Consider the following 22,617-nt stretch of genomic DNA (forward strand, 5'->3'; position numbering starts at 1 on the left):
CAGTTATACAGAAATGTGAACTATGCAAGTTATAAACAGTTGTAGGATTAAAAATTATTGTATGTACAGAATGATTATTTACACAGAACTATTCAGTAGTGCAGTTAAGATAAGTGAGATATGTGGATAATTTCTACAGAGGCTATATAAAGTGCTAGTGGTTATGAGTGGTTGTTCAGTCCATGTTATTATTGTGTGTTTGAGGGTACAGTTGTCCATTGTGTGTGTGGATGTAGGTGGTTGTGGGTGTGTGTATGTTCAGTCCATGAGTTTAACGTGGGTCAGATGTCAGGAGGCAGAGTTCAGGAGTCTGACAGCTGTGGGGAAGAAGCTGTTCCGGTACCTGGTGGTCTTAGTCCGGAGGCTCCTGTAGCGCCTCCCAGAGGGCAGGAGGGTGAAGAGTCTATGTGATGGGTGACTGGGGTCTCTGATGATTTTCCCAGCCCTTTTCAGACACCGCTTCCTGTAGATGTCCTTTATGGCAGGAAGTGGTGCTCCGGCGATGCGCTGGCCAGATATGTCTGGATATTTTTTTCCTTTAATAAATAAAGGCAACATTAAAAAATTGCATTTTTTATTTATTCTGGTTTATAATATCAACACTTGTTTAGTGAGCTGTAACAAGTATGCAAAAACCTGAGACATCAGGAAGGGAAAATCTTTTTTCATGGCACTGTACGTGTGTGCAGTGAGGTTCACACACACACAGCAGTGGCTGTGTCTGTGGAGGACTGAGCTGATCCCAGTGTCTGAGAAGGGTGCACAATGTCAGATGATGCAAAGATGGAAATCAGAAAGCAATACCAGAAGCGCCCTGAGAGTCCTGTGGGAACACAGAGACATCTGCACTGATACAACCTGAACAAGAATCAGCATGACCTCACACACCTGCAGCACAGCATGGTGGACTTCTCTCTTATATTCTGGCAATTTCACTCTTATTCACATTACTTTTTATATGGTGCCACAGTAATTACAGTCTACTGTAAGGGGTCGAGTGTTAGATGAGTTTCTTCCTGCGCCCCCAGAGTAGGTGTAAGAATCAGCAGCAGCTGAATAATAACTTCACCAGCTGCTTTGCCAATAATAAATACCAAGCCTGCCCTCCTTCATGTTTGTTTTGTTTATTCAGATCTTTTTCCTGGATTCACAGCAATAAACCTGTGACTTTGGGTTTATTCCTCGTCTCACAAATCCTGCTTTTTCAAGCACCAAATCCTGGCATTTTTGGAGCTATGTGGCCGGCAGGATGCAGGATTTGGACCCCACAGACTCAAGTTCTGTTCCTGACACCAAGCTTTCAGAATATGCTTGATATATGTCAAGGACTTCTATAAAAGGCTGGTGCATCTGGCCTTCCTCAAAAAATTTGTCTTTTCTAAGCCCCAAATCATGGCATTTTTGGAGTTTGACTTTCTAGCATATTCTGCAAGGAAGAGTAACGTGCTTCTTCTCCACTCCTTCAGCCAGGCAGTTCTCCATCACCCTCTCAGACCAACGATTCATCTCAAACGTCACATCTAGCTCCTAGCAGGGGGAATCGTGGTCTCTGGTGGCAGATCAACAGCCCGAGCTTAAACCTGCCTCTCCACCTGAGTCTCTAGAAACTGAGCCCCCCTCTCCATCCAACAGCCTAGTGCCCCAGTCTACTCCTGTCCAGGTTCTTTGTTGGTGAAGATGTGGGCTAAAGATGATGAGCTTGCCAGCACTGCACTCCCTGCTCCCTCTTCTGGAGGCGTGCTGCTACTGGAGACAGGCTTCTCCAGAAATTGTTCGTTTTTGAGTAGAATTCGGTTTAGTTAACCTCTTTTCTTAAAATAGCGTATTTCTTTGATTATGCTTTGAGATTACATTTTGTCTTTTTGGGGTTATAGTAAAAGATGTATTTTGGAAATTCCATCTGTACATGTATGTTCTCGGCTGCTTGGTCCTTGATAATTAGTCTCAGGAGTGGAATCAGACAGTTAGAAAGGCACAGCCCCCCCCTACCCACCCCCTTTATTTGTTTGATTTTGTTTGATACTCAGTCCTTAACAAACCCTGCAGAGAGGAAGAAGAGGTGTGAGTGCAGTCTGAGCAGATGTACAAAGCCAGCAGATGTGCTGAGAGAGCAAACTGATGGGCAACAGGAGGAACATTGAGCTTCTGGATGGGTAGATATCACTGAGGTAAGGAGCTAATATCAGACTTATTGTCTCTTCTTGGTTCACATGTATGGAAGCAGGAGGTCAGAGAGGCTAAACAGGAGGATAATGCAAGGGAAGAACAACAGAAGAATATAAGTGACTGCCAGTGTTGGGAAGGTTAGTTTTAAAATGTATTCCACTACAGATTAAAGAATACATGCCCCAAATGTAGTTTGTAACATATTACATTAAGTTACTTAATGTGAGTAATGTATTCTGAATACTTTGGATTACTAGATATATTATCATGCTTTTTACAACTACATGAACGTACTATTGCTGTGTGATTTATTACTATTACTGAAGGAACATTGTTAGCTGAGGAGGGTTCATAGACTGCACACTGACTTGATGGATAGCATTAACAACCTGCTAGCTAAACATAATCATGTGCACTGACAGCTTTGCTCGCTCACCTACCCCCGCACCTGTCTCCTCCCAGTGGGTGTGTTTTCATCAGGTTTTAATGTTTTATGAAGTGTGTTTCAGTTTCAGAATTTAAACAAACAGGACTTACTTTTTATAGATGGAGGATCCAATTACAGTGGCTTGCAAAAGTATTCGGCCCCCTTGAACTTTTCCACATTTTGTCACATTACAGCCACAAACATGAATCAATTTTATTGGAATTCAACGTGAAAGACCAATACAAAGTGGTGTACACGTGAGAAGTGGAATGAAAATCATACATGATTCCAAACATTTTTTACAAATAAATAACTGAAAAGTGGGGTGTGCATAATTATTCAGACCCCTGAGTCAATACTTTGTAGAACCACCTTTTGCTGCAATTACAGCTGCCACTCTTTTAGGGTATGTCTCTACCAGCTTTGCACATCTAGAGACTGAAATCCTTGCCCATTCTTCTTTGCAAAACAGTTCCACAACGGCCCTGTGATGGCCTCAGAGGTTGTCTAACAGAATATTGGGAGCAACAACACCATGAAGTCCAAAGAACACACCAGACAGATCAGGGATAAAGTTATTGAGAAATTTAAAGCAGGCTTAGGCTACAAAAAGATTTCCCAAGCCTTGAACATCCCACGGAGCACTGTTCAAGCCATCATTCAGAAATGGAAGGAGTATGGCACAACTGTAAACCTACCAAGACAAGGCCGTCCACCTAAACTCACAGGCCGAACAAGGAGAGCGCTGATCAGAACTGCAGCCAAGAGGCCCATGGTGACTCTGGACGAGCTGCAGAGATCTACAGCTCAGGTGGGGGAATCTGTCCATAGGACAACTATTAGTCGTGCACTGCACAAAGTTGGCCTTTATGGAAGAGTGGCAAGAAGAAAGCCATTGTTAACAGAAAACCATAAGAAGTCCCGTTTGCAGTTTGCCACAAGCCATGTGGGGGACACAGCAAACGTGGAAGAAGGTGCTCTGGTCAGATGAGACCAAAATGCAAAACACTATGTGTGGCGGAAAACTAACACTGCACATCACTCTGAACACACCATCCCCACTGTCAAATATGGTGGTGGCAGCATCATGCTCTGGGGGTGCTTCTCTTCAGCAGGGACAGGGAAGCTGGTCAGAGTTGATGGGAAGATGGATGGAGCCAAATACAGGGCAATCTTGGAAGAAAACCTCTTGGAGTCTGCAAAAGACTTGAGACTGGGGCGGAGGTTCACCTTCCAGCAGGACAACGACCCTAAACATAAAGCCAGGGCAACAATGGAACGGTTTAAAACAAAACATATCCATGTGTTAGAATGGGCCAGTCAAAGTCCAGATCTAAATCCAATCCAGAATCTGTGGCAAGATCTGAAAACTGCTGTTCACAAACGCTGTCCATCTAATCTGACTGAGCTGGAGCTGTTTTGCAAAGAAGAATGGGCAAGGATTTCAGTCTGTAGATGTGCAAAGCTGGTAGAGACATACCCTAAAAGACTGGCAGCTGTAATTGCAGCAAAAGGTGGTTCTACAAAGTATTGACTCAGCGGGCTGAATAATTACGCACACCCCACTTTGCAGTTATTTATTTGTAAAAAATGTTTGGAATCATGTATGATTTTTGTTCCACTTCTCACGTGTACACCACTTTGTATTGGTCTTTCACATGGAATTCCAATAAAATTGATTCATGTTTGTGGTTGTAATATGACAAAATGTGGAAAAGTTCAAGGGGCCCGAATACTTTTGCAAGCAACTGTATTTAATGTTGCTTTATACTAACACTGTGGAGAAGCCTTATAGAAAGACCTATTTGTTTTTAGTCAGCGGTCTAAAACGGAAATTGTTGGATTTGTTTTTTTTTTTTAACTTGGTAAATGGAGAATAAGGCCTTACAAGAGTATTGCTATTTCTAATTGTGCAGTAGAAGACCTATTTGGTTGTCGTTTAGGGAAGGTAATGGTGCTTTCTTAGTTCCCTTGATTGTTTTCTGTTACATAAATATATAAATAAATACAAATATTTTGTTGGCAATTTATATCAGCACTAAGTAAATGAAGACTACACAGCATTCGGGCCAATTGCGTCCCGCAGGACGATAGTTTTTGGCCCCCGCCGTAATATGAAAATTTAATGTTAGTGTGAGTTTGATATGTACAGTACTTAACAGTGTTGTGTGCAGAGCTGAACGAATCTACCAATCACGGTGAGATTTGGATCTCGAGGGCGGGACATTGACCGGGCTTGATTCAAGCAGAGAAACATTTCTCAATGAGTGAAAGTTACAGCAGCGTTGCCTGGAGTGTTTTCTACCTTGCCTGGCTGGCTGCCTCGTTCCTATTTGGCACACACGGACATTCGTCCCAGCGCGCTGCATTCATAACACTTCAAAAAAAGTTTTTTTAAGTTGCTGCCCAGCGGGACATTATATGTATATATATTTATACACATCCCTCCATGTTCGGTGATTCAAAACGCCGTTTACGTGTCGATAAAAGGTTCAAACGCATAGAAAAAGCTGGGTTTTCAAAAATAGCCATGTAGATGTTGACGTAGCGCAAAAGAGTTAGTATTTATTAATTTTATTTATTTATTTATCTGTAATTTAATGCAGTTTACTTTTATTTGTTTAATTGTTTACTAAATGTTTGAGGTGTGAAATAAACTGCAATGGAGTTTGAAAACAAAATATGGGTGTGTGTGGCTGGAGGATGTGTTAGTGTGCAAAAGTTTGGGAACCACTGGGCTAAACGCTTGATTGAAATTTCAATGCGACAGTGACACGAAGTAGAATTCTATATATTACATGCTCCAAACATGTCTTTTTCAAAGCCTGCAGTGAAGAGAAATGTTGGTGATGAGCATAGACTATTTTAGGAAAATTGGGAAATGTCATGAACCAAGGTTCACACACACAAACAGTGGGGAACCAAAAGCAGACTCAATGCGAATTTTTCTGGAACTATGTACAGATTTATTAATTTAACAGAAAATATCAGGAACAACCAGGGGAGACGAGAATCTAACTTAAGGTTAGGAAACCGGGAACAGAAAGGCCCTGGTAAGCCGTGATCGGGACCGTGGGAAGCTGCAACAGAAGGGGGAATAATTACTAGGCCATGTCCACACTAATACGTTTTCGTTTAAAAACATATCTTTTTCTCTCCGTTTTGGCCTTCCATCCACACTGAGATGGCGTTTTTGGTCAAGGAAATAAATAAAAGTAAATTTAAAACTCATGCCAATATTTTCTGAGAGACCCTGACACGCTTTTTTGCTTTTCGAGAGTTTGGCTAAAATACGACAGTGGTCTAATGCTGAACAAATATTGTTACTGCAGTGTGTTTTGACCGGAAAAGCTCAGGAAGCCTTTCCAGCTTTATCAATGGCTGACAGTGAACACTGTGAAAAAGTTAAACAGGCTGTTTTAAAAGCTTGCAAACTGGTTCCTGAGGCTTATAAACAAAAGTTTAGAGCTTCCCAGAAACAGGAGAGCCAAGCTTATGTGGAGTTTGTTCAGGAGCTAACAACCTTATTAGACCCTTGGCGGGTTGCCTCTGGAGTAAGTATATTTGAACAGCTGAGGGAGCTTATTTTGCTTGCACTGCAAAAATTGTCCATCTTACCAAGTTTTGCAATCTTGTATTTAGCCAAAAAGTATTTTTCCTCTTTAGTATTTTGAGACTAATATACTAATTGAAACCAGAACATGCTAGAATTTTAATCTTGTTTAGAGAATATATGTCTATTATTTCTTACTTAGTTACCAGATCTTAAAAATAGTTGTTTTACATGCATTTTAGGTAAAATTATCTCACAGGATTGTCTTTGAGATTATTGTTACGGAATCAGTTTTACCCCGGTTCTTTTATTCGTCGAGGGATCCAGAGATGGCACCGGAACTCAGTAGTTATTTTCACAAAATCTTTATTCATCTTTATTCATCCTCATTTAAGCATGCACTTCTAGAAGGGAAGACGAGGCCAGTGTCCCTCTGTAACAATCTTCACCCCTTTGTTAGTCACAACCAGCTTTATAGAGGCGACCCCATCATAAATCCCCCATGGTGTGCTGGAAACTCTGTATGTCTGTGTGTGTATGCACGAGCACGTGAGTGCCTGTGTGTGCGCATACCCGTATGTCTATGTGAGTGCACGTGAGTGAGTGTGCATGTGGATGTGTGAGTATATCAGTTAAAACACTGTGGGTATGTGTCTCTTCCTAGGGGCCATAAAAACCATCTCCCTTCCAGACCACAGTTATCAAGTTACAAATGTTGAGACCCCCACACAGGTATCCTCTGGGGAATTTCCACTCAGCATTAACTCCTCTTTGTCTTACTTTCACAGTTCAATTGGGAGAGGGTCTCCTAAGATCTACTCCTAAGTTCATGACACAGTCAGGCCTTTATTTATATCCAGGGCAGTGTCAGTGTCTTTACCATTGTAAAGAGTAAATATTTGAACAAGACATTCTTCAGGCGAAATAAAGACACTCAAGACAGTTTAGATGGTAACAACGTGCGCACGCTGGGTGAGATTTCGAGGAGATCCCACACCGAGCGCAGGCAGAGGTTTTATTTATAGTCACATAGTGGCTTCAACTGTTTAAGGAGGAGACAAAGATTTGCCTCTGAGAAACAGGTTTGTTCCAGTTTAGCTGTGTGTGTGTGTGTGTTCTGTAGATAATCACTAAATATCACATATATGCAGCTTTCTGTGTGTGTGTCTGTCTGTGTGTGTGATTCTGAAAAACAGGCCCCTCTTGGTATTTGGGAGTGTAGATAAGAACGTCCTGCTCTCCCCTTCCTGGGAGTGAAACGGCTCGTAGAGAACCAGGTGCAGAGGAAATGTACTGGGTGAATCATATCTGAGAACACTATGCTTTTGTCTTTACTTCAGCTTCACTTCAGTGAAACAGTAAAATCATAAAATACGATTAAATGGAAAGAATAAATGGGTAAACAACTATTAACACTGAAATTAAAGATAAACTTTCAATAACGTACAAATGGAAGTGGGAATAATACTTGAAACATTTGAAAAACTCTTAACAACCATAATTCTACATTCTGTCTTAACACATTTCTAAACTCTAAAACAAATTAAACATTCCTACATGTCTAAACTCTAAAATAAGCTAAACATTTCTACATTATCTAGCATATTTCAGAATAATTTTTAGAAGGAAAAACTTCAAGGTTTCAAGGTTTTCCAATAACTACTCACATTTGCTGTACCAACATTGACACATTTATTCAAAATTCAGTGTAACATCATACAGTACTAATTTCTTACCACAGCATTAACAATAACAAATTACATGCATCATATTCAACACATATCGCTCACTGTTTTAAGTGTGGTGGTTCATTTAACTTTTAAGTGCCATTACATCATCAAGTTTATATTTTGTCTGAACATACTTTGCAACTGACTAGACAGTATGGTGCATACTCAACTAATAATTTTCAGAAGAGAAAACTTCTTTCAAGGTTTTTGACAAATTTCAGTGTAACATCATTGTTAAAAGAAAATTGAACATAATGTGATCAGCTACATGAAATGTGCTCTTTTATTGATCACTAAGCAAACCACATGTCTACGTGACTTTTCACCTAATAACTTTTGTGTGATAAACTTACTTAGCAACTAACAGCTTCCTCTATTCTAAGAACATACAGACTTAGAAAAGGGGAACCTCAGCTCTGAGTTCTTAGAATAACTTTGTTATCTTTGTACACACACACACACAAGCTTGTATAAATAAAGAACGCAGACAGTGATACAGCGCGAGTCAGTGAGTACGAGCGCTCTATGACTGCCCTCGCGAGTAAAAGACAACTGCAGTGTTTGTGTTTTCTAACTCAGGTGCCTCAGCTGAAGAACTGTGGGGCGATTCTTAGAAATCCCCTGTCAATCATAAAATATGAATTTCTTACCACATCATGAACAATAACTAATTACATGCAATTTTTTATGAATTAAAGAACATTTTTTGAGACATTTTATTAAATTCAATCAGTTTATATTCCAAAATGTCTTTTTCCCAAAGTCTGTTTTTTGTTTCATAATGGGGTTTTTCATAATAATGTATTTATTTCAGGAGGTCATTTAACAACTGAATTTCTTATTCAGGCAATCGGGGTCAGTGGGTGGGACCTGAATGCTCATTGGCTGCTGCTTAAACAGCTGCTTAAAATTAAAGTGTCTCAAAATGTTTCTATTATTATAATAAGAAAAAAATTGTAGTGAAATAAATATTTAATAAAATATTATAAAAATACATAATGTAAAATAAAAATTAAATGACACATTTTTAACACTTTTGTGTTCCATAGTCTAGTTCATATTAAAAAGTTAGAATAATGTATTAGCACTAGGTTAGGTTCCTGTATTCCTCCATACAACCATCAATCCCACATATCACACGAAAGTCTGGACTGCGGCTATGAATTGTATTAATATGGCTCAAAAGAAACTTTAATGTTAAGGCAACAAAAACAAAAAAAATCCCACACCTCCAAAACGCCATCTTGTTTGGGGAAAAGACCTGAAAGAAGTTCTTGGCGGGCAGGTTAGTAGAGGTCCATACCAAGTTTGAAGGGGTGGTTTATACCAAGTCTGCATTTAACTTGTGTAGTAATGTGATTGTAAAGACAACTACAACAGTCATAGTAATTGATGGGTTATTTGTTAAAATTTGTTTTTCTAATGCCGGTTCATTATGCATGCTATGTTCACGTTTTACAAGCTTTACACAGACGAAAATGTGTAACACTCCCTCCCCCCTTGCTGCCGTCATGTGGCTCTGTCCATTATCTCACTGTTTGAATCGAATCGAAGGATACGAGGGAGCAGGTTCGGACTGGATTCTGTTAAGGTAATTAACTTTTGCTTAAAAAGATTTCGGGTTCTTTTAGCTTTGACTTTCTGTAGTAACATCAGTCGTGGTCAAATATTAAGTTTTACCGAGGCAGTATTATCAGTTCTAATATTTGGCTAACTACCAATGGGTAGTTAGCCAAAACTGCCAGCCAGCTAGCTACCTTAGTTCATTTAGTTTGCTGAATTGTTAGCATGCACTGAGAGTTTAAAATTATTAATGGTGCTAGTTGGGTAAATTTAGTTTCGTGTTCAATATACTTAACGTAGCTATACGACAACTCCAACTCTGCATTCACCAATGCATTCACCAATGAGCTGAACCAGTTCTACGCCCGTTTCGAGGTTAGCCAGGCGGCTAATGCCATCTACCGCCTGACTACCGAGGACGGTGACGTCATCAGCGAGAGACTGGTGACCAGCTTCGTGGAGCATGACGTCCGAGCGGCATTGAGGAGAGTGAACACAAGGAAAGCGGCGGGGCCAGACGGCATCACCGGCCGTCTGCTGCGCTGCTGTGCTGACCAGCTAGCAGGTGTGTTCACTTACATCTTCAACGAGTCCCTGGCGAAGTCTGTGGTCCCCACGTGCTTCAAAAGATCCACCATCATCCCGGTGCCCAAGAACAGCAAACCCTCATCCCTGAACGATTACAGGCCAGTTGCGCTGACCTCGGTAGTAATGAAGGTGTTTGAGAGGCTGCTGAAGAACATCATCTCCTCCTCCATCCCAGACACCACAGATCCGCTCCAGTTCGCCTACCGACCCAACAGCTCCACTGAGGACGCCATCGCCCACATCCTGCACACCACCCTCAGCCACGTGGACAAGAAACAGGGTAACTATGTGAGAATGCTGTTTGTTGATTACAGTTCAGCGTTTAACACAATAGTGCCCAGCAGACTGTTCACAAAGCTGAGGGATCTGGGACTCAACAGCCATCTGTGTGCGTGGGTGTTGGACTTCCTCACTGGCAGAACTCAGGTGGTGAGGGTGGGTAGGTGTGTCTCCGACAGCATCACCATCAACACAGGAGCACCACAGGGGTGTGTCCTCTCACCACTGCTCTACTCCCTCTACACTTCAGACTGTGTGGCCACCCACGGCTCCAACACCATTGTGAAGTTTGATGACAACACAGTGGTGTTGGGTGCCATCTCCAACAACGATGAGGCGGCCTACATGGACGAAGTGAAGAATCTGGCATCATGGTGCCAGGACAACCACCTCCAGCTGAACGTCGGCAAGACCAAGGAGCTGGTGGTGGACTTCAGAAGGAGTCAACACAGAGACTACAAGCCCATTATCATTAATGGAGCTCCAGTGGAGAGGGTGCAGTCCTTTAAGTATCTTGGTGTCCAGATCTCCTCAGATCTGACATGGGCTGCCCACATTCAGGTCCAGACCAAAAAGGCTAGGCAGCGCCTGTATCACCTACGACAACTGAGGAAGTTCAGGGTCTCTCCAAAGATCCTCAGGATCTTCAATACAGGCGCTGTGGAGAGCATCCTCACACAGAACATGACATCGTGGCTTGGGAACAGCTGTGTGAAGGACCAAAAAGCTCTCCAGAGAGTGATCCGTACAGCAGAACGCTGCTGCAGGATTGCTCTCCCCGCTTCAGGACACCTACACCAGGAGATGCCGGACTAGAGCAACGCGGATACTGAAGGACCCGTCCCATCCTGGCAACAAACTGTTCCAACTTCTACAATCTGGTAGAAGGTTCCGCATCATCCGGGCAAGGACAGAGAGACTCAAGAGGAGCTTCTATCCTCAAGCCATCCGGGCCCTAAAACCCCCCCACACACACACACACCGCCCTCTCACATCATCTATAATTGACTGAGACTCTCCTCCAGACACTCAATTCCTTTACTTTTAAATATGTTTATATTGTCCATTCTGTAAAATAGTCAGATGTCTATTCATATTAATGTACAGAATTCACCTGCTTGCTGCTACTACTGCACATTCACCCAATGTATACTATATATATATATATATATATATATATATGTATTTATGTTATTCCTCACACACACACACACCCCTTTTTTTTTTTGCACATGTCGAGGAGCGTGTCAGGATACATTTCACTGTGTGTTATACTTGTATAACTATGCATGTGACAAATAAAGAACCTTGAACCTTGAATCTTGAACGACAAAAGAACAACAGTTGATACCCGCCTTTGCAAAAGTCCATTTTGGGTGTCCCACCCACGGAGAATAAAAAGCTGAAGTGGTTTTTTTCCTTCTTAAGCCGCGCGCTCTCTGTCTGCACTGTGCTTGGTGTGTTTGTGTGTGCAACTTGGGAGATCCGATACTGGTTTGAGACAAATCTCACAATCGGGCTCGTAACTTTACAACGCTGTTTTTCGAATTCACTTAAGGATAACTTAAGCCTGCAGCTCCAGCACCAGTCAAACTGTCGGCTTACATCCAGTGTTCTCTGCTGCTTAATTTTTTTTTACTTAGTCTGTCTTTTGCACCTTATCCAGGTGTCTGATTGCATAGACTTTGGATCCATGGCAGGTGGTGTCTTGACTCAGTTTTTCTTTTTGACCCTACAATATATGTTTTTCTGTCCTCAGGGAAAACTTCTGACAAAAGCTACACCAGAAAATCATGGAGGCTTTGGATGATTGCAAACTTTCGGTTCTAAATGGTAGGCCAAGCATATGCATATTTATGCAAATTAATGTCTGAATGAATTTTGTGTTGCACACACTGACAGTGATCCTACATAGAATCAGTTTTATGTTGTCAAATCAATAAAATATTTAAATTACATTTAAATGTATTTGACAAAATGACAATTTGGAATTGTTTCCTTTTTTGAACAGTGAAATGAGATGATGAGATGAGATGAGATAGCCTTTATTTGTCAGTTGCAAGTCTTTTGCCCACAACCGAGATGACAGACCTTGCCGACCGTACATACAATACAAACATCACATTGGGGAGACAGGTCAGGCCAAGTAGCAAGGATAGGGAGGGTGATGCGTCAGTGAGTGCTTATCAGTATCAGTATACAGTGGCTTGCAAAAGTATTCGGCCCCCTTGAACTTTTCCACATTACAGCCACAAACACGAATCAATTTTATTGGAATTCCGCGTGAAAGACTAATACAAAGTGGTGTACACTTGAGAAGTGGAACAAAAATCACACATGATTCCAAACATTTTTTACAAATAAATAACTGCAAAGTGGGGTGAGCGTAATTATTCAGCCCCCTGAGTCAATACTTTGTAGAACCACCTTTTGCTGCAATTACACCTGCCAGTCTTTTAGGGTATGTCTCTACCAGCTTTGCACATCTACAGACTGAAATCCTTGCCCATTCTTCTTTGCAAAACAGCTCCAGCTCAGTCAGATTAGATGGACAGCATTTGTGAACAGCAGTTTTCAGATCTTGCCACAGATTCTGGATTGGATTTAGATCTGGACTTTGACTGGGCCATTCTAACACATGGATATGTTTTGTTTTAAACCATTCCATTGTTGCCCTGGCTTTATGTTTAGGGTCGTTGTCCTGCTGGAAGGTGAACCTCCGCCCCAGTCTCAAGTCTTTTGCAGATTCCAAGAGGTTTTCTTCCAAGATTGCCCTGTATTTGGCTCCATCCATCTTCCCATCAACTCTGACCAGCTTCCCTGTCCCTGCTGAAGAGAAGCACCCCCAGAGCATGATGCTGCCACCACCATATTTGACAGTGGGGATGGTGTGTTCAGAGTGATGTGCAGTGTTAGTTTTCCGCCACACATAGCGTTTTGCATTTTGGTCTCATCTGACCAGAGCACCTTCTTCCACATGTTTGCTGTGTCCCCCACATGGCTTGTGGCAAACTGCAAACGGGACTTCTTATGGTTTTCTGTTAACAATGGCTTTCTTCTTGCCACTCTTCCATAAAGGCCAACTTTGTGCAGTGCACGACTAATAGTTGTCCTATGGACAGATTCCCCCACCTGAGCTGTAGATCTCTGCAGCTCGTCCAGAGTCACCATGGGCCTCTTGGCTGCATTTCTGATCAGCGCTCTCCTTGTTCGGCCTGTGAGTTTAGGTGGACGGCCTTGTCTTGGTAGGTTTACAGTTGTGCCATACTCCTTCCATTTCTGAATGATGGCTTGAACAGTGCTCCGTGGGATGTTCAAGGCTTGGGAAATCTTTTTGTAGCCTAAGCCTGCTTTAAATTTCTCAATAACTTTATCCCTGACCTGTCTGGTGTGTTCTTTGGACTTCATGGTGTTGTTGCTCCCAATATTCTCTTAGACAACCTCTGAGACTGTCACAGGGCAGTTGTGGAGCTGTTTTGCAAAGAAGAATGGGCAAGGATTTCAGTCTCTAGATGTGCAAAGCTGGTAGAGACATACCCTAAAAGACTGGCAGCTGTAATTGCAGCAAAAGGTGGTTCTACAAAGTATTGACTCAGGGGGCTGAATAATTACGCTCACCCCACTTTGCAGTTATTTATTTGTAAAAAAATGTTTGGAATCATGTATGATTTTCTTTCCACTTCTCACGTGTACACCACTTTGTATTGGTCTTTCACCTGGAATTCCAATAAAATTGATTCATGTTTGTGGCTGTAATGTGACAAAATGTGGGAAAGTTCAAGGGAGCCGAATACTTTTGCAAGCCACTGTATGTATGTGTGTGCGTGTCCACAGTTCAGCTGAGACAGTGTCCTTCGCCCTGCCAGGCTAAGTAAACAGTCTTCCAGCCAACCCAGGTGGCCTTGTATGCAATGGGAAGGAACAGATTCAACACAGTCGTTATGAGGGAGTTTTTGTTCAGCTCCAGCCTTTAGCCCACAGCTGGCGCCGAAGGGGTAGCCGCAATATGATGGTGATTTTTCTTTTTGCAAACAACTTATGAGAATTTCAAGCTGTTTTTAACATTCCGACACTGGTCTCTCAATCTCCCGTTGGATAGCTGCCAGTTTCTCCATGATGTTATTAGCCGTCGATTCCGTGATCTTGTCACTCTTTTGCTCACAGAGCAGATTCTGAGACCTCACGACCGCAGCCAACTGATCCGTGATGTATTCCAGCTTCCGCCCATAGGTGTTGTTCTGAGCGGATTCTTCCCTGATGTATCCCAACATCCGCTCAGAGATGTTATTCTGAGTATTCACTGCAGCCGCTAGCGCCTCCAAGCTCTTAACCATGCTGCCTTCCGTGAGCCCTTTCTGAGAAGTCGCACTTCGTCCCATCGATTCAATCCCAGCGGGCAGCCTTGTGGGGGTTTGAACAGCCGGTTCCGCTTTCTTAATTCTCCGATAAGCCAGGGCCAGGCCAGCTCCGATCAGCAAGAACCCTGTTATCATGGTTCCGAATAGGTAGATATCTTCAGCGTCCTCAATCGACAGTCCCGCCAGGCACACGATCCTCCATTTCTGCCACCCGTCCATCGTGTATCCGGCAGGGAAAGTCCCTCCAGGGCACTCGGGCTCTCCCGAGCCCAGACTTCTCGTTGAGAAAAGGGTGTCAAAAGCATTCAGAGACCAGTTGATGAAATCCATAATTCTACATACAATACAATACAAAAAAAACACGAGACTAGACAAGGACATAAGAACTAAGCAGGGAAGATAAGGGAGAGGAGAAAAAGTGCGTCCGCCTCCTCCGAGAGCCAAAGCATTTAAATGTATACATTTAAAGAGATGTACAACTTTTACATTTCTGAAAGTTACTGACTTTTATTTACAGCTGCCAACATAGATGAGGTCTTGCTCCACACCCTCAGTAGGGACAATTTAAGGGACCTGCTTCCAGGGCCTGAAAATTTTATGAGGAGGAATCAGTTGTGGGCTCAAGTTCACAAAGAGGCAAGTTTTGCCGCTTTTGATTTAAAAACACCTAGCACAACACATTTTGTTTAGGACTCCAGTAATATAACTATTTTCGTTTTCTTATTTAGGATGAAACTAAAGAAAAGGGGTCTCATGGATATCTCACCATGTGACCAGGGAGAAGATTATGATGCAGATTCAAGTGGTGGATTGTATAAGATAAAGGTCAGTGGTCCCCAAACTACGGCCCGCCTCCACATTTGACCCGGCCCCCTGAACAATATTAGAGATGCATTATTATTTTTTCAGTCTGGCCACGCGATCGACACTAATGCACCCATAGAACACTGGGGTGTAGTGGGCCTGCCCGACTGAATATCAGGAAATGTTTCCTCATGTCAATAAAGCTCATTTGATTTGAATTGTGAAACACCCTAAAAAAAATTTTTGCTAATACGACCTCACTTTGCCCAGAACGTGAACGTGACCCCCCCCCCCCCAAGAACGGAATAATGGCAAAAAGGTTAGGTAAGACAAAAATTGATTCAGAATGCAGGGTATTTAACCTGCAGTGGACACAGAATTATTTTTTTGTTCAATGCAAAGAAAAGGCTCGTGGAAGAAATAGGGGGTAATGTATATGCCCAGCTGCAGCAAAAGACGAAAGAATTTGACTTTTTTTCATTAGCACTGGATGAGAGCACCGACGTACAGGACACAGCGCAGCTTCTTATTTTTATTCATGGAGTTAGGGCAAACTTTGAGATGTGCGAGGAGCTGGCAGCCCTCCAAAGTCTGAAAGGCACTACGACGGGGGAGGATATTTTCGACAAAGTATGTCAAACAATGGAAGAGTTGGCTCTGGACTGGGCAAAGCTTACAAGCATCACGACTGACGGGGCTCCTTTTATGGTGGGCACATCTCGGGGCCTAATAGGACGCATGAACCGCGAGATGGAAGAACGGGGTCTCACCGCCCCTCTACAAGTCCACTGCATAATTCACCAGCAAGCGCTTTGCTGCAAAGTGTTGAAGTGGGAGTCTGTCATGAAGGCTGTGGTATCATGCATAAACTTCATCAGAGCAAATGGACTTAAACACAGGCAGTTCCAACAATTCCTGTCTGAACTGGAATCTGCGTATGGAGATGTGCTGTACTACACAGAGGTCCGATGGTTGAGCCGCGGCAGAGTTTTGAGGCGTTTTTACGAGCTGCTACCTGAAATTAACGCATTTCTTCATTGAAAAGGCAAAACGGTCCCAGAGCTGATCGACCCAGAATGGAAGTGGCACCTCGCATTTTTAACAGACGTGACGGAAATGCTGAACGGCCTTAACTTGCAGCTACAAGGCCAGGGGAAACTCATTTGCGACATGTATTCCCACATAAAAGCATTTGAGTTGAAACTAGCGCTGCTTTTGGAACAAGTGAAAAAGCACAACTTCACCCATCTCCCTGCTACCCAAAACCTTTCTGCAGAGAACCCAGCGGTCCTGTTCCCAGCTGAAAAGTGTGTGGAAGCACTGGAAATGCTGAAGGCGGAATTCAGTGTGCTATTCCGTCAACTACATGCTCATGCAAAAGAAATCCGTCTTTTCCAAAACCCCTTTGTTGCCGACATCGATGAAGCCCAGCCTTTTTATCAGTTTGAGCTGGCTGAGTTACAGAACTGTGATGTTCTGAAAGACGCGTTCAAGCCCAACAGTCTCGTTGACTTCTATGCCGCCCTCCCAAATGACACGTACCCTAACATAAAAAAACACGCAATGAAGATGTCCACACTTTTTGGCAGCACGTATATCTGCGAGCAAACCTTTTCACGCATGAAACTCATGAAATCTCCGATGAGATCAAGATTGACAGATGAACATCTGCATCAGTGTTTGAGAGTGGCTGTGACTAGAACTTCTCACTGGCCAGATGCAGGCCCACAGTTCACACTGATGAACATACAGTACATAGGTAAGCTCACTTTTGTGACTTAAATGAGTTATTCTGAGTATAAACAAATATAATCATAATAAAATCTACTGGGATAAAATCCATCTCCACAACCATTGAAAAAAACTTGTGAAAATGTTTTGTGCTGTGTAGGTGCTGTATCACTTAGTTCGGTTTCTCAGCCTGCTTGCTTTGTGGTTTTCAGAGGGAAGTTGATGAGAGAGAGCAAACAGTGGTGTCTACTAGGCTACCCTACTGGAACCTACAAAACTGGATTATAAGGAAAGAACACAAGAACTTTGAGAGACTGCTCATATGTGTCATTTAAGAGATTCTGCTCTGACAACTGAAGCGTAAGATTGTGCACGGCACAACAGAAACTTTCTTTCTGTGAAGAACCCAGAGAGGGTTATTTGGTTATTATTCATGTCATAAATAGTGTTATTAAGTATTTCCTAAGTAAATTTTTTCTGTGAAGAACCCAGAGAGGGTTATTTGGTTATTATTCATGTCATAAATAGTGTTATTAAGTATTTCCTATGTTAATTTTTTCTGTGAAGAACCCAGAGAGGGTTATTTGATCTCGGAAAGGGTTATTAATATTTGGTTATGTGTGGCTTTCTGGAAAACAATAAATGTTTACATTTCGGCAAACCTGCGATCGTCACACTTTTTCTGTTACAAACTGACCCTGGCCCCCCATCAGAGAAGGAAAAAGTTATGTGGCCCTCACTGGAAAAAGTTTGGGGACCCCTGATAAAGGTCTAATTATCTCTTACTTTACTCAGATTTCACAGAGTGTATATTTGATAATAATTTGATTTGAATTATTTTTGGTAAGTGTAAGATAATGGGGAATTTCAGTTTTTACTTAGAATTTTGTTTAGTGTAATGTTTACAGTTCAATTGTATTTTCTTTCCTTATTTAATTTTTACGTACTATTCCTTTATTACATGGTAATTGTGCACAGGGTGAGCGGTCGCGATTGGCACTGTGGAGTAACGGGGCTTTAACTAGCTGTGGAGTCAAACAGTTTTCTTAACATGTTTTGCAGTGTACAGGGACATTCAGACAGATTACTATATTTGAAGACTGTGGAAATAAATGTTGGCATGTTTGTTTTCAACTACAAGCGGACTTTGTGGATTATTTTAACTGCACAAGGACACGTGTACAGCCTGACTACCAGCTAGTGCTTCCGCGGTAATATGGATCAAACATGCTTTTGCCACCAAGGAGCAGTTCTGGAGTTGTAAGTGAAACATTACAATTCTGACAATAATACTGAATATTGAACTGAAAGTAAATTTAGTTCTTTCTTTCCTGTTCTATTTAAATATAGCCCTGTTCAGGGCACTACCAACTCTCTTCCCATCACGAGCTGCACCACCCAAGAAGATGGGACATGCTAGTGAAGTATTGATTCATGTCCTTCAGGTCTGGGTTTCTTCATATTTGTTATCAAATTATGCCCCTAAAGCATTCACTTTAACAGTTTATTTGGCATATGGCCTTTTTATCCATGCCAAGTCCTCCAACAATGTAGTTTATATTTGGAAAAGTGTGCAGAAATCTGAAATGGCACAAACACTGATAGATCAAACATTTCAATAAAAATAATAAAGAAAGTCATAAAGAAATTAAAAACAGAAATTGGAAATAATTACATATTTAACTATCACAGGTGCAGTATCTTTGTCATTTGTGTGTAAAGACATAATCCTAACGGTGATGAGGCAGAATTTATTACATTTTTCAATGGCATGAATATTTGGAATTTTCTATACTGTATTTGTCAATTTAAAGAAAAATAACATTAATATGGTCTGTAGCGCATCTGATCTATGGTTGTCATCATTCATATATCACCCCAAGGGTGCACCCCAAAGGGATCAATAAAGTGAAGTCTAATTTTAATACATACTTGTGGTTAAGTATTTGAACTACCCTGATAGCTTTGGAGTTTCTCTGTACATTGTACAATTTTGTCTTTGTTTTTCTTTTAGCCAACAGAAGATCCAGCGTCAGCCCTGTTCTGCTCTTTGAAGGGTCCCGCTGTCTTATTGCAGTTGGAACCACTCCCATCACCACATTTGCCACAGATGACCTTGGAGAAGGTTTGCTGTATCTTATGGCATACTACTACACCCTGCATCTCACCTATCCTAAATGTGTGGCAACGCTTCTGTCTGTCATTCAGACTGAAGTGTTAAAGGACAAAATCCATGAGCAAGACACCACAGGCTCATACAAAAAAGTCATGGCAGGCTGTAGAAATTTTTAATGAAAAGTAGAGCTGTTTGAGCAAGATGTAACTTGGGTCTGTGTTGGAAGGTTTGGACCTGATAGCTTTGAAGTTGCAATTTATACTTGAATTCTTTTTTTTTTTTAAATTCTTATTAATGTAATACAAAGTACTTTTTTCTTTAAACACATCTGTTCTGCCAATTCTGTTTAAAATTGCAAATGCTCTTTTTATTACATTTTATATGTTGAGTAGCTAACTGGTTTAGCACTTCTAAAAGGAACACAAAATAACAATGTTACATTTACAATGTGTGTTAAAATTTTTGTATACTATGATTGACTGAAATATTTGTTACTGTTTGGAGAGTTTGTTTCCAATAAAGGTCATGTACACAGTATACTCTGCCTGCTTTCATTTGGTGTACATGCTTTGTCCTGTTTTAAGATTAAACTTGTCACAGTAACCTAAAAAAAATGCTAAATGGTGTAGATAATTGTTGTATACTGTGTTTACAGTAGGCTAATATGACTTATGCTTGAATGCCGACTACACCTACATTGACCTACATTGCATTAATGTCAGTCTGTAAAACTTCATGCTGAGGAGGGGAGGGAGGGGGAACAAAAAGGGATTTATCTTACATTGTATGTTGTGTAGGCTCACTGATTAGTGAGCCTACACAACAACCTTTCCCTAAACTGGCCTGTTGATTTTTATTGTTATTTTTAGCCTTTTGTAGCGTTGAGTCTGATTTCCCTGCACGTGACTTGTAGAAGGTGTGGCTTTCAGCTCCTTCAAGAAGGAGAGAGGGAGTGGGGGATTAGGCCTTTGTCAATGGAGATTATACTTAGTAGTCAGTATAATCTTTTAATAATATAAGTTTACTTATGGTAAAATGCTGCGTGTAATCATTTGTGTTTAGAAGTATATAGTTGATGGCATATTGAAAGAATGTCTCATCCTAGGAGGTCTGTGTAGCATGAAGAGGGGGGTGCGTTCACTCCTCTCCAGAGTGATCTGGCATTCACCCCCACATCCTAGGAGCATGGGAAAGGGAATACCTTCTTTTATTGTTTTATGGTAGGATAAACGTAGCTATGTCAGTTTTAGTCTAAGTGCCTTTTATTTAGATGAACTGCTGGATTTCCAGACCAGCAGGTTTAGGGAAGTCTTCACGGGGTCACAGCTTGACACCCCCCCCCACAGACACACACACCTAATCATCCACATTCCAATGTAATGAACAAACGCACCCACTGGTGTATATAATAAAGACCAGGGCAATGGGAGAGCGGACTCTTGGAGCCCTCGCTTACGTGCGAGTGCTCTGAGAGCTCCCCTTGGTTGCAAGTGAATTCTGCAGTGTGTGTGTCTCCACTCTCTGACTCTCAGCTGAAGAAGTGTTATTTAGAATAAATCTCTTGACATTTGTTTTGGTCCTTTGTAGCCGGAGCAGAAACATCAGAACTGTTATCTGTGACTCTGTTCCAAGATCTGGCGGACTGGGTCCTGATGCCGTGGGAAGCCAGCACCGAAGTCTTTGCACAGCCCTCTTAAGAATTCGGGTCCGGACCGGTGTTTATAGTTTGGTCCACGGCGGTGGGATTCAGTCTGACGAGCCGAACCACCAGTGAGACGTCCGATGGTGAGAAATACTATTTTGGTATATAAAACGGCCACAAAGGTCTAAAGAAACGTGATAAAATAGGTTTAAGTTTGCCAAAAGGAACTGTGTTTAGACTGGTTTTAGAGGTAGCCGAAATTACTTCGTGACAAATTAGCACGCAAATTAGCGCGCAAATGTCTATGTGTGTATGTGTCTGGAAGTAAGTCGATTTTAGAGCACAATACGCTGCTGAACTACTTCCATTTTTTTTTTTTTTTTTTTTTTTATTTGCTTGAGGCTCACGTACTGGAGACAAAGGAGAACGGTTGAGCTTTGTCTCATAAAACTGATACCGCTTCACCTTTAGGGTGAAGTCGAAGGCCGTATCAGTAACCACTCTGAAGTCAAGCGTGCCAGTGACGGCCCAGCAAAATCTTTGAAAATGGGGAATAAACAAGCAAAATTAACACCTGATGAGGAATGGTTAGAAAAACAACAAAGCAGGTAAAATCAGTGCAAATAGGTGGAGAAATCCACGAAAAGCTAAAAACTGCAGCTGGGAAGGGAAATGCAATCCCTCAGCTGTTACCCAGCTGAGAGCTGCCCTGATCAACAACAGCCTGTGCTCCAGACCATTAATTTAACCAATTGTTAAAAGTAATCTGCATTAAGCTTAGGGTTGCTCAAATTCAGTACAATGACATACGAGATGAAGTAAAATAGGCAAATATTTAAACTAATGATGTGCATAGAGGCACTTGACCTGTTTGAAAGGCTGTCATCCTAATATGAGCCATTGTTGAGAAATAGAGCACACCTATGAAAATAACTAATATGCTGAACCCTGTATGAAGTAGCTGAAAACTACATGATGGAGAAGCTGAATTGAATATGAAAGTGTGGGAATTTGCCACTGTGGGCAAAGCACGCAACCACTGTGTGAGGTTGCGTTGCGGTCTCTTCTGAGTTGATGAGCAAGCTACATATTATCAGATTGAGAGCTGGATGAGAACTCATAAACGAGAGGGAAACAGAACTATGATAACTATGATAACTGGAGTGTGCAGCGTTTCTGTGAGCAGTTTTCCTGCATCTTGACTCATGTGTATAGAGTGTTCATAGCATCAGCATCATGTTCTTGTTTATTTGTTTTGTTGGGTTGAAAAATAATTAAATAAACTTGTGATCATACTTATGGATCACCATGGCACATATCATCAGCCATGTGATTTATTTATGCAGATGAAAAAAGTGAGTGTGAAGTTGCCTGACATCGCAGTGTGTGTGTGCGCTGTGTAAAAGTAATTGCCTCCAATTGTGAGAGCGGTGATTCTGCAGGTAACCATGCAAAAAAAAAAAAAAGAGTGAAAAAGAGAAAATGGCCTGGTAAATGGCCTGTATTTATATAGCGCTTTTCTGGTCCCTAAGGACCCCAAAGCGCTTTACATATCCAGTCATTCACCCATTCACACACACATTCACACACTGGTGATGGCAAGCTACGTTGTAGCCACAGCCACCCTGGGGCGCACTGACAGAGGCGAGGCTGCCGGACA

The sequence above is a fragment of the Oreochromis aureus genome, linkage group 2 (assembly GCF_013358895.1).
Source record: "Oreochromis aureus strain Israel breed Guangdong linkage group 2, ZZ_aureus, whole genome shotgun sequence".
NCBI classification, from domain to species: domain Eukaryota; kingdom Metazoa; phylum Chordata; class Actinopteri; order Cichliformes; family Cichlidae; genus Oreochromis; species Oreochromis aureus.